This window comes from Molossus molossus, unplaced genomic scaffold (assembly GCF_014108415.1).
Source record: "Molossus molossus isolate mMolMol1 unplaced genomic scaffold, mMolMol1.p scaffold_m16_p_4, whole genome shotgun sequence".
Taxonomy (NCBI): domain Eukaryota; kingdom Metazoa; phylum Chordata; class Mammalia; order Chiroptera; family Molossidae; genus Molossus; species Molossus molossus.
The window spans coordinates 75,170,603-75,180,325 of NW_023425377.1; the positions used below are offsets into that span (position 1 = coordinate 75,170,603).

Consider the following 9,723-nt stretch of genomic DNA (forward strand, 5'->3'; position numbering starts at 1 on the left):
TTCTTTCTTTCCTTCCTCCCTCCCTCCCTCCCTCCCTCCCTCCCTCCCTCCCTCCCTCCCTCCCTCCCCTCCCTCCCTCCCTCTCTCTCTCTCTCTTTCTTTCTTTCTTTCTTTCTTTCTTTCTTTCTTTCTTTCTTTCTTTCTTTCTTTCTTTCGTACATTCCTCTAGCAGGAACTAAACCCGGGACTCTCTGGTCCGCAGGCTGACCCGCCAACAGGTGAGCCAAACCGGCCAGGGCTATATTCCATTTCTTCTGGGAAAAACAAGCATATAACCAAATTGAGATGAAGATGGGGAATGCATTAGGACAAAATTTTAAGTTAGCACTTGACATGATAAGTGCTTTAAATTGAAAGTATAAAATGTTAAGGATAGCTGCAGGAGTGCTGACCAAACATGGAATGTTGTGGACTGTATATAGTGAAGAAAAATCAGAAAAGAATATTGAGGGAGTAGCTGAGAAGATACAAATACAAATACAATCAAAAGAGAAATCATATGTGCTTTGGAAATAAAAGAAATCAGGCCTGGGCATATAATGAGCTAAACAAACTAATAAACAAAATAGACCCAGAGTCATAGAAGTAGGGTACAGACTGACAATCCTCAGAAGAGGGGGAGAAGGGCAAGGAAGGGATAAACCACATAACTTTTTTGTATGTATGCATAACCGACAGACATAAACAACAAAGTGGGGATGGGGTGGGGAGGGATAGGGAAGAAGGTGTCAATGGAAGAAAAAAGGAGAATCATCTGTAACAAGAATAAATTAATGAAAAAAGAAGAAGAAAGAAAGAAAGAAAGAAAGAAAGAAAGAAAGAAAGAAAGAAAGAAAGAAAGAAAGAAAGAAAGAAAGAAAGAAAAAAAAGAACTCAAGCCTGTATTTTAGGAGACAAAAAAACAGATATTCAAATTTGCAATATTTACCTATGGGACCTACAATGCTCACTTAGTTCTGAGGCTAGTGATCCATCAGGGACAAGATGCTTCTAGGTTGAGGAGCCTTCTCAGGGCCCCCTTCACATCCTTGTTCCTCAGACTATAGATGAAGGGATTTAGCATGGGGGCAACCACAGTATACATTACTGAGGCAACTGAATTTTGTAGGGAAGAATGGGTCACAGCAGAACTGAGGTAGACCCCTAGGCTTGTCCCATAGAATAGGGAGACCACAGAGAGGTGAGACCCACAGGTGGAAAATGCTTTATATTTTCCTCTTCCAGTGGATATTCTCATTAGAGAGGAGATAATCTGAGTGTAAGAAAAGAGAATTCCAGTGAGAGGAAACACAAGCAGTAGGGCAGTAGCCATATACAAAAAGATGTTATTGATGAGGGTGTCAGAGCAGGCCACCTTGAGCATCTGAGCCAATTCACAGAAGAAATGTGGGATTTTGGTGCCTATACAAAAGGTCAGCCTCCTCATCAGTAGAATATGAATCAGAGAGTCCCATAAAATGATGAGCCAAGACATTATAACCAGGACACCACAGAAGCGTGGGTTCATGATGACCGTATAGTTTAGGGGTTGGCAGATGGCCACATAGCGGTCATAGGCCATCACAGTCAGGAGAAAATTGTCCATTCCGGCAAAAACCATAAAAAAGTACACCTGAATGAGGCATTCAATGTAGGAAATGTTTTTGCTCTGTGCCTGGATATTCACCAACATCTTTGGGATGGTGGTGGAGGTGAAACAGATGTCAACCAAGGACAGGTTGGTGAGGAAGAAGTACATTGGAGTGTGCAGGTGGGAGTCTGAGCTGATGGCTAGGATGATGAGCAGGTTTCCAAGCACGGTGAACAGGTACAAGGACAGGAACACTCCATAGAGTAGGGGCTGAAATTTAGGATCATCTGAGAGACCCAGGAGGAGGAATTCTGATACTTCTGTGTGGTTTTCTGTCTCCATGCAGCTGATACGTCTTCTGAAAAGGAGGCGAAAGCAACATTCAATAAACAGCCAAATGGCATCTCAGCTAGTCATCACCTATTGATTCCACCTTTGCATGAACATCTTTCATGGTCTAGCAATCATTCCAATGCCAGTGTTTCCCTCATTTAAGTGGTAACCCAAATTTATTTTAAATTATGTAATTATTCTGACTTTAGATTAGGAAAAAGTTTTCTCTTTATTTTTATGTTCTACACATTGTTTCTAGTTCTCTTATCTGAGTTTATGGACATAAAACATTTTTTTCTTTCATCTGAGCCTACCTAAATAACTAAAGATGGTTAAGGCCTTTTCTTTGATAATCTTTATTTTTTTTTCAGTTAATAATAGTGATTTAAACATGTATTTTCAACTCAAACAACCTTAATTCTGTGACCTGATACTTTGTATTAATGTCACTGTTAACTCTCCATGTGCCTTATTACATTTCTTTCTCAAACTGTGGTTACTGCTATTAGCTTCTTTGTGTGGATCGAAAATGACTTCAATTACAGTAAGATCTCAATAAATATAGCAATTGTTATTATTATTAATCTATTCTTTTATTACAATTATTTATCTTACATAACTCTTCCAAAGTGCAGAATAGAGCTGTAATTTAGAAACTAGGATCTGAGTCAGACTTCCTGGAACAGATTTTGGTCTTCCATGTTACATCTCTGTGACCTTGACTAAGCTATTAATCTCTCTTAGTTGCAGATACCTCACCTCCACAATGAAAGTAGTAAATATTCCCTATCTTGTAGAATGGATGAATGATTAAATGAGATGATTGATACATACAATTTTTCTAGTGCAGTTTCTGTGAAATACAGTGGACCCTTGAAAAATCGAATTTCTGTTCTTAACATCACAATAAATCTGTTGTTCATGGTAATCATTTTTAGTATTCCTCTTAAAAGTGGGCAGTCATCATTATAAACACAAGTCTGTTGTCTTTATTTTTATCACCACGAAGCACTTCTAATTAATGAATATCCTTAGGGTTTCCTCTTTCAGAAAATTCCTGCCAAGTGGATTCTTCCAAGAAGAAGAGATGCATATAGACTGCATAGATAATAAGGGCAAACAAAAGTACATTACCCTTAAAATAAAATAGAGCTCTGGCTGGTTTGGCTCAGCAGTTGGAGCATTGGCTAGTGGACCTAAGGGTAGTGAGTACAATTCCCAGTCAATGGCACATACCTGGGTTGCTGGTTTGGTCCCAGCCCCAGTCAGGTTGTAGGAGGCAAGCAATTGATATGTCTCTCTCACATTGATGTTCCTCTCCTCCCTATCCCTCCCTTATACTCTATCTAAAAAAATTAAAATTAAAAAAATTTTAAAATAATGAAAAAATATCCTCAGATGAGGATTAACAACAAAAATAGAAAGCACATGTGTGAGGGCATGTGCTCTCAAGTGGAGATGTGTTGTATTAAAATCAGTAGCATAAACTAAAAAAAAGTAATATATTTTATTTACAAGTATTCTAGTGTTTATACATGAAATCATCCAAAAAATTGAAAGGCAAATTTAAGATTTGAAAATAAAAAGGCTAGCAGTCAACTGGGAGAAAACATTTGCAAATAATACCTCCGATGAAGAGGCTGATATGCAAAACTTATGGAAAATCTCATAGAACTCAACAACAATAACAACAAAAACCCCACACAGTTTAATTAAAAAATGGGCAGAGGACCTCAACTGACACTTTCCCCAAAAAGACATATGTACAGCCAACAGCTATACAAAGAAATGCTCAACTTTACTATCTATAGGGGAAATGCTAATAAAAAGCACAATGAGATACCACCTCATTCCTATTAGAATGGCTTTTACCAATAAGGCAAGAAATAAGTTTTGAGAGGATGTGGAGAAAAGGGAACCCTTGTGGGCATTCAAATTGGTGCAGCCCCTATGGAAATCAGTATAGAGTGTCATCAAAATTAAGAATAGTTTACCTTACCACCCAGCAATCCTCTTCTGGGTAGTCACCTGAAAAATTTGAAAACACTTATTTGTAAAGATAGGTATATGTACCTTTATGTTTATTGCAGCATTATTCACAATAACTAAGACATGGAAACAACCCAAGTTGTCCTTCAATGAATGATTGCATAAAGAAGTTGTGGTACATATATACTATATAATACAACTCAGTCATTAAAAAGATAAAATACTGCCATTTGTGACAATATGTATAGATCTTGAGAGTATCATGCTAAGTAAAATTCCATATTATTTCACTTGTATGTTGGATTTAAAACAGAAATCAACAAATGAACAAACAAAACAAACTCATAGACATAGACAACAATATGTTGTTTACCAGAGGAGAAGGTGCTTGGGGAGAGAATAAAGAGGGTAAAAGGGGTCAAATATATGGTGATCAAAGGAGACTAGACTTTGCATGGCAAACACACAATGGAATGTACAATTGATGGATTATAAATTTGTATACATAAAACTTATGCAATAATATTCCAATACATTTCATTTATAAAAGAAAGTAAGTAAATGTTTACATTCTCAATGATAAGCATTTCATCATTACTGATGTCTGCAGAATGCTAACTAATTAAGAAGAGAAAAAAAATCACTGAGGACCCATGCTCATGTAGTCTGGGGAGGTTGGTAAAAAAGACTTTTCTAAAATATGAATGTTTGATCTGTGAGAGGAATATTGGGTAATTATGAATTAGAAGGAATTTAAAAGGGCAAGCACTTGGGTTTAAGAGAACATAATTTCCAATTGCATTTGGGTTGGTGAGCTTGGTAACAGAAGGAATTTGAGAGACCAGTGAGATAGAAATCTGGTAAGTGGGGTCAAGAGGGAGAGAGTGTGTGAAGCCCAGTATGAGCATCCTGTACTATTCCTTAAAGTGCCTCTTATGTTGGTAATTTTATGTTCTTTTATGGCTTAGAAGTTGTAACTGTTTTTGCTCACTCTGTCAGTCCAGGTACTTATCTGGTGCCTGGCTGATAATATGTGCTCAATGTGTAAAAATGTTAGATGTATAATAAAAAACGAGACAAAAAGTGTCAATTATAACACAAAAAAGAAATCTTCAAACACATCATATAATTGGTTTTCTCTTACTAAATAAAGAAACCAATGGCAATTTCTTAACTCAAACAATAGTTGTTTTAAATCTGTAGACAACAGGATATTCTACATTAATGCACAAAAATATTTGTGTTCAATTCATGAACAGATCATTGCAGTCGACTCTATTTTTAATCACTTGATATTCTGCTAAACATTTAAAGAGATTGGTAACATGAGAAAAGGAAATTAGCCTGAGTATTGAACATCAGAAATAATTATATTATTTGTAGATAATATTGTGGATGTTAAGGTGAAACAACAATAACATGAATATAGAACTAGTAAGTGACATCAGTGAGTTAATCTGCTGCAAAACCAGAAATATAAGAAAGAAACCCAATCACATTAGGAACAAAATAGAGAGTACCTCACACATAGTAGATTTCCAGTGAGTAGTTAATAAATAGGTGCTTGCACGTCGAAATTGAGAGGAACCTTACCGATAAGGAAAAGATTAGAAAAGAGATGAAGATTCTCCAGAAAACAATTCATATTGTTGAGAGGTTCTGGACTCCAAAGAGGGAAAGAGAAGGAATCAGAGCAAAGGCTAAGAGGAAATGCTTTAGGGGAAAGTAAAATACCTTCAAAATACAGGGAATTCATTGTTGGAAAACATATAGTTCAGGACTGTCACAGTCTAATTTTTCCAGGTAAAGCCCAATACCCCCATTGTCTCATTTACTTTTCATTCCACCAGCCCTCACTGTGACCCTCCCTGAAGGATATCACTGAAGCTTTCTGTTGGCTCCATGTTCTGTCTCTGGGAAGCCCATCTGAATTCTTATTTAGTTGAGATCAGAGAATTCAGGAAAGGGGCAAAATGAGCAAGTTTAAAGTTTCCAGGGTCTCAAGGGTTGAAATCTCAGAGCTCCTCATTAAAAAAATTGTTTTATTGTCTTCTCACTCTCCAAACAATTCAGATCCCATTGGGTGAAAAGATACTAGAATGAGAAAATTTCATCTAATGTTTCTTCTGTACAAGCATGAAAGGGGAAGATCAATTTATTTCCTGCAAGCAAAAACTCTTCTTTCTTCTGTCTGACTTAAAGTGACAAGGTGTCTCCTAAGGAATGTTAAATTGCCTCAGTCAGGAACCAAAACCAGAAACCAACTTTCTTAGATGTTCTTCTCTTGAAGAACCTTTGGAGATTTCATGGATTGATCGGTGTCCAGAATGTCATGGAAGCAAAGAGGTTTTTTAAAAGAAAGGCAGAGTTGTTAAATAATTTGGTCCTGTTGAAAGGACCAATCAAATAAATATTTTTGACATTTTCAGGTGACATGAATCCTCTGTTGACATCAATAAGGTCTCCACTTACTACCTTTAAATAGAGGGGTACAGACAGAAATAATCCAGGTAGAGTGGGTTGAAGAGTGAGTCTTGGGGAAATATAGGTGACTAATATAAACCACATTTCATGTTTGTGGGAAAAAGTGAGGAGAGAATATAAAGCATAGTGTAAAGAGAGTTGAAATTTGAGAGGGTTTAAGAAAAACTTTATTGGAAGACATAAGAACAGGTTCACTTTAAAAGAGAATGTTCAGGTTTAATGCAGGTATTTCAATACACAGGAAGTACTGACTACATATGCTACAGGATGCAACATCCACTCTAAGTCACTGACAAGCATAGTGTGCTATGTCTTTAGTTTATAGAATATGTTGGTCCATAAAGCCAATGTTGGAATTAGAGCTGGCCCCTTCTATCAACACATCCCTTGAGTAACTTGGGAAGGTTGCGGTTCAGATCTCCACAACTCTGGTCTCTGCAGGTTTAGAGGTCTTAACTCCAATGGAGATATACTTCCAATCATATGGGAAAAGTGACATTGAACTTGAAGCTCTACTGCTGCTTGGTTCTCCAGATTCTTCATGAGAAGAAGAGGAATCACTATTCTGTAAGGGGTAACTAATCGGGGTCATCAGTGTCATTGTGTGACTATGGCAATGGGTATGTACTGACACCTGCTGTTCTTAGTGGGTGACCAGGAGCAGCACAAGAGCAACCTCAGTGCAAATACAGTGGTGAAAGCATAAGAAGTAGCCATCAGCAGATTGCTCTGTAGCTTATGCCTGAGGCCCTGGGTAGAACACAGGCAGTGGCTGACTTTTCCCCAGAGCCAGCACAACCAATGGACAGCTTCAGACTTCCCAAACCACCTCCACAAGTGACACACTCAAGAAATGTTTACCGGAGTACTGCTGCAATAAGTCTTGCTCTGTGTGGTGACCATTCAAGGTAGTCAGAGGTCAGTGATTAGTGGGCATAGCCAGTCCTTGCAGCTGATCAGCCTCAGTAAAATGCTCCCATTGACTGCCAGCAGCAATCAAGACTCAATTACAACAGAAGGGTGTAAGGTCCACGTGAGGGGTGCACCTTGAGGGCCCAGAAGGGTGATCAGGGAGGCTGGGCCACTGGATCCTACAGGACACCTACTACAACAGACCACCCTAGGAAGCCTAAAAGACATAGCAACTCTACCTAATACATAGAAACGAATACAGGGAGGCAGCTAAAATGAGGAGACAAAAACACATGTCCCAAATGAAAGAACAGAACAAAATTCTAGGATAAGAACTAAATACAATGGAGATAAGCAATATAACAGATGCAGAGTTCAAAGCACTGCTTATATGGACATTCAATGAACTTAGTGAGGGTATTAAAAGCATAGTAAAGGACCAGTCAGAAATGAAGAATGCACTAACTGAAAAAATAATAATTTGCAGGGAAACAATAATAGAGTAGGTGAAGCCACGAAACAAACCATCGATTTGGAATATAAGAAAGCAAAAAACACCCAATCAGAGCAGCAAAAAGAAAATAGAATCCAAAAAATGAGGATAGTGTAAGGAGCCTCTGGGATAACGTCAAGCATACCAACATTTTTATCATGGGAGTGCCAGAAGAAGAGAGAGGGCAAGAAATTGAAAACCTATTTGAAAAAATAATGACAGAAAATTTTCTAACTTGGTGAAGGAAACAGACATACAAGTCCAGGTAGCAAAAAGAGTCCCAAACAAGATGAACCCAAAGAGATCCGCACCAAGACACATCATCATCAAATTGCAAAATGTTAAAGACAAAAAGAGAATCTTAAAAGCAGCAAGAGAAAAGCAGTTAGTTACTTACAATGGAGCTCCCATAAGGCTGTCAACTAGTTTCTCAAAAGAAACTTTGCAGGCCAGCGGGGATCGACAAGAAATATTTAAAGTGATGAAAAGCAAGGACCTACAACCAAGATTACTCTATCTGCAAAGCTATTATTTAGAATTGATGGCCGTATAAAGAGTTTTGCAGTCAGGAAAAAGCTAAAGGAGTTCATCACTACCAAACCAGTATTGTATGAAATGTTAATGGATTTTCTTGAAGAAGAAGATAAAAAAATATTAACAATAAAATGGCAATAAATATATATCTATCAACAGTTGAATCTACAAACAAAATGAGCAAGGAGAACAGAAAAATACTCATAGATACAGAGAAGTTTTTGTTGGTTATCAGATGGGAGGGGAGTTGGGTAAAAATGATGAGGGGATTAGAGAAGAACAAATTGGTTGTTAGACTGATTAACCTCAAAGGGAAGGGAGGAGTCATGGAGGGGGGGAGAAACCACAGAACTTATATGCATATGTCCATAACCAATAGACACAGACAATAATGTGGGAAAAGCAGGAGGGGGACGGGATTGGAGAAGAGGAGGTCAAAGGGGGGAAAAAGAGGGACATGTGTAATACATTGAACAATAAAGATAAAGTGTTTATTTTTTTAATACAGTGGTGAATGCAAATGTCATTGGTTTGTTATGCTCCCCCTAGCAAGAGATCTGAGTGGTGTCTCCTGGGTGAGACAGCTTCCTTTAGGTGAGGGCTATCTGCACAGAGAACTCAGTGCTGTTAGATAGCTGCACTCCTTGTACCTTGAAAAAGAAGCCCTTAGGCCTGAAGAAGGATCTGGGCAATAAGCACAGCATTCTTTATTGTCCATCCATAGGGACATTTAAATCAATATTTTTCTGTTAGCCTCACAAAAAAGCTTTAAATCTTTTTTATTTTTCCATTACAGTTAACATTCAATATTGTATATTAGTTTCAAGTGTACAGCATAATGGTTAGGCATTTATATAATTTATAAAGTGACACCTGTGTTTGGTTTAGTACCAACCTGGCACCATACATAATTATTACAATATTTGGCTATAATCCATATGCTGTTTTTACATCCATATAATTACTTTGTAACAACCAATTTATACTTCGTAATTCCATCACCTTTTTCTCCCAACCCCCAAGACCCTCTCCCATGTTGCAACTATAAGTTTCTTCTCTGTATTTGTGATTCTGTTTCTGTTCCATTTGTTCTTTATTTTGTTCTTAAGATTCCACATATAAGAGTAATCATATGGTATTTTTCTTTCTCTGACTGACTTATTTCACTTAACATAATACCCTCTAGGTCCATGCATGTTGTCACCAATGGTAAAGGGTCATTCTTTTGTATGTTGGAGTAATATTCCATTATATATATACCACCACTCCTTTATCCACTCATCCATTGATGGGCATTTATGTTGCTTTCATATCTTAGCTATTGTAAATAATACTGCAATGAACATAGGGGTATATACATCCTTTTGAATTAGTGTTTGAGGACTCTTAAGATATATTTCCAGAAGTG

At 37.5% G+C, this 9,723-nt stretch overlaps 1 pseudogene; it reads right to left on the bottom strand.

Moving 5' to 3' along the window:
• Positions 1-973: 973 nt before the first annotated feature.
• Positions 974-2,017, bottom strand: LOC118615202 (annotated as a pseudogene).
• Positions 2,018-9,723: the final 7,706 nt, after the last annotated feature.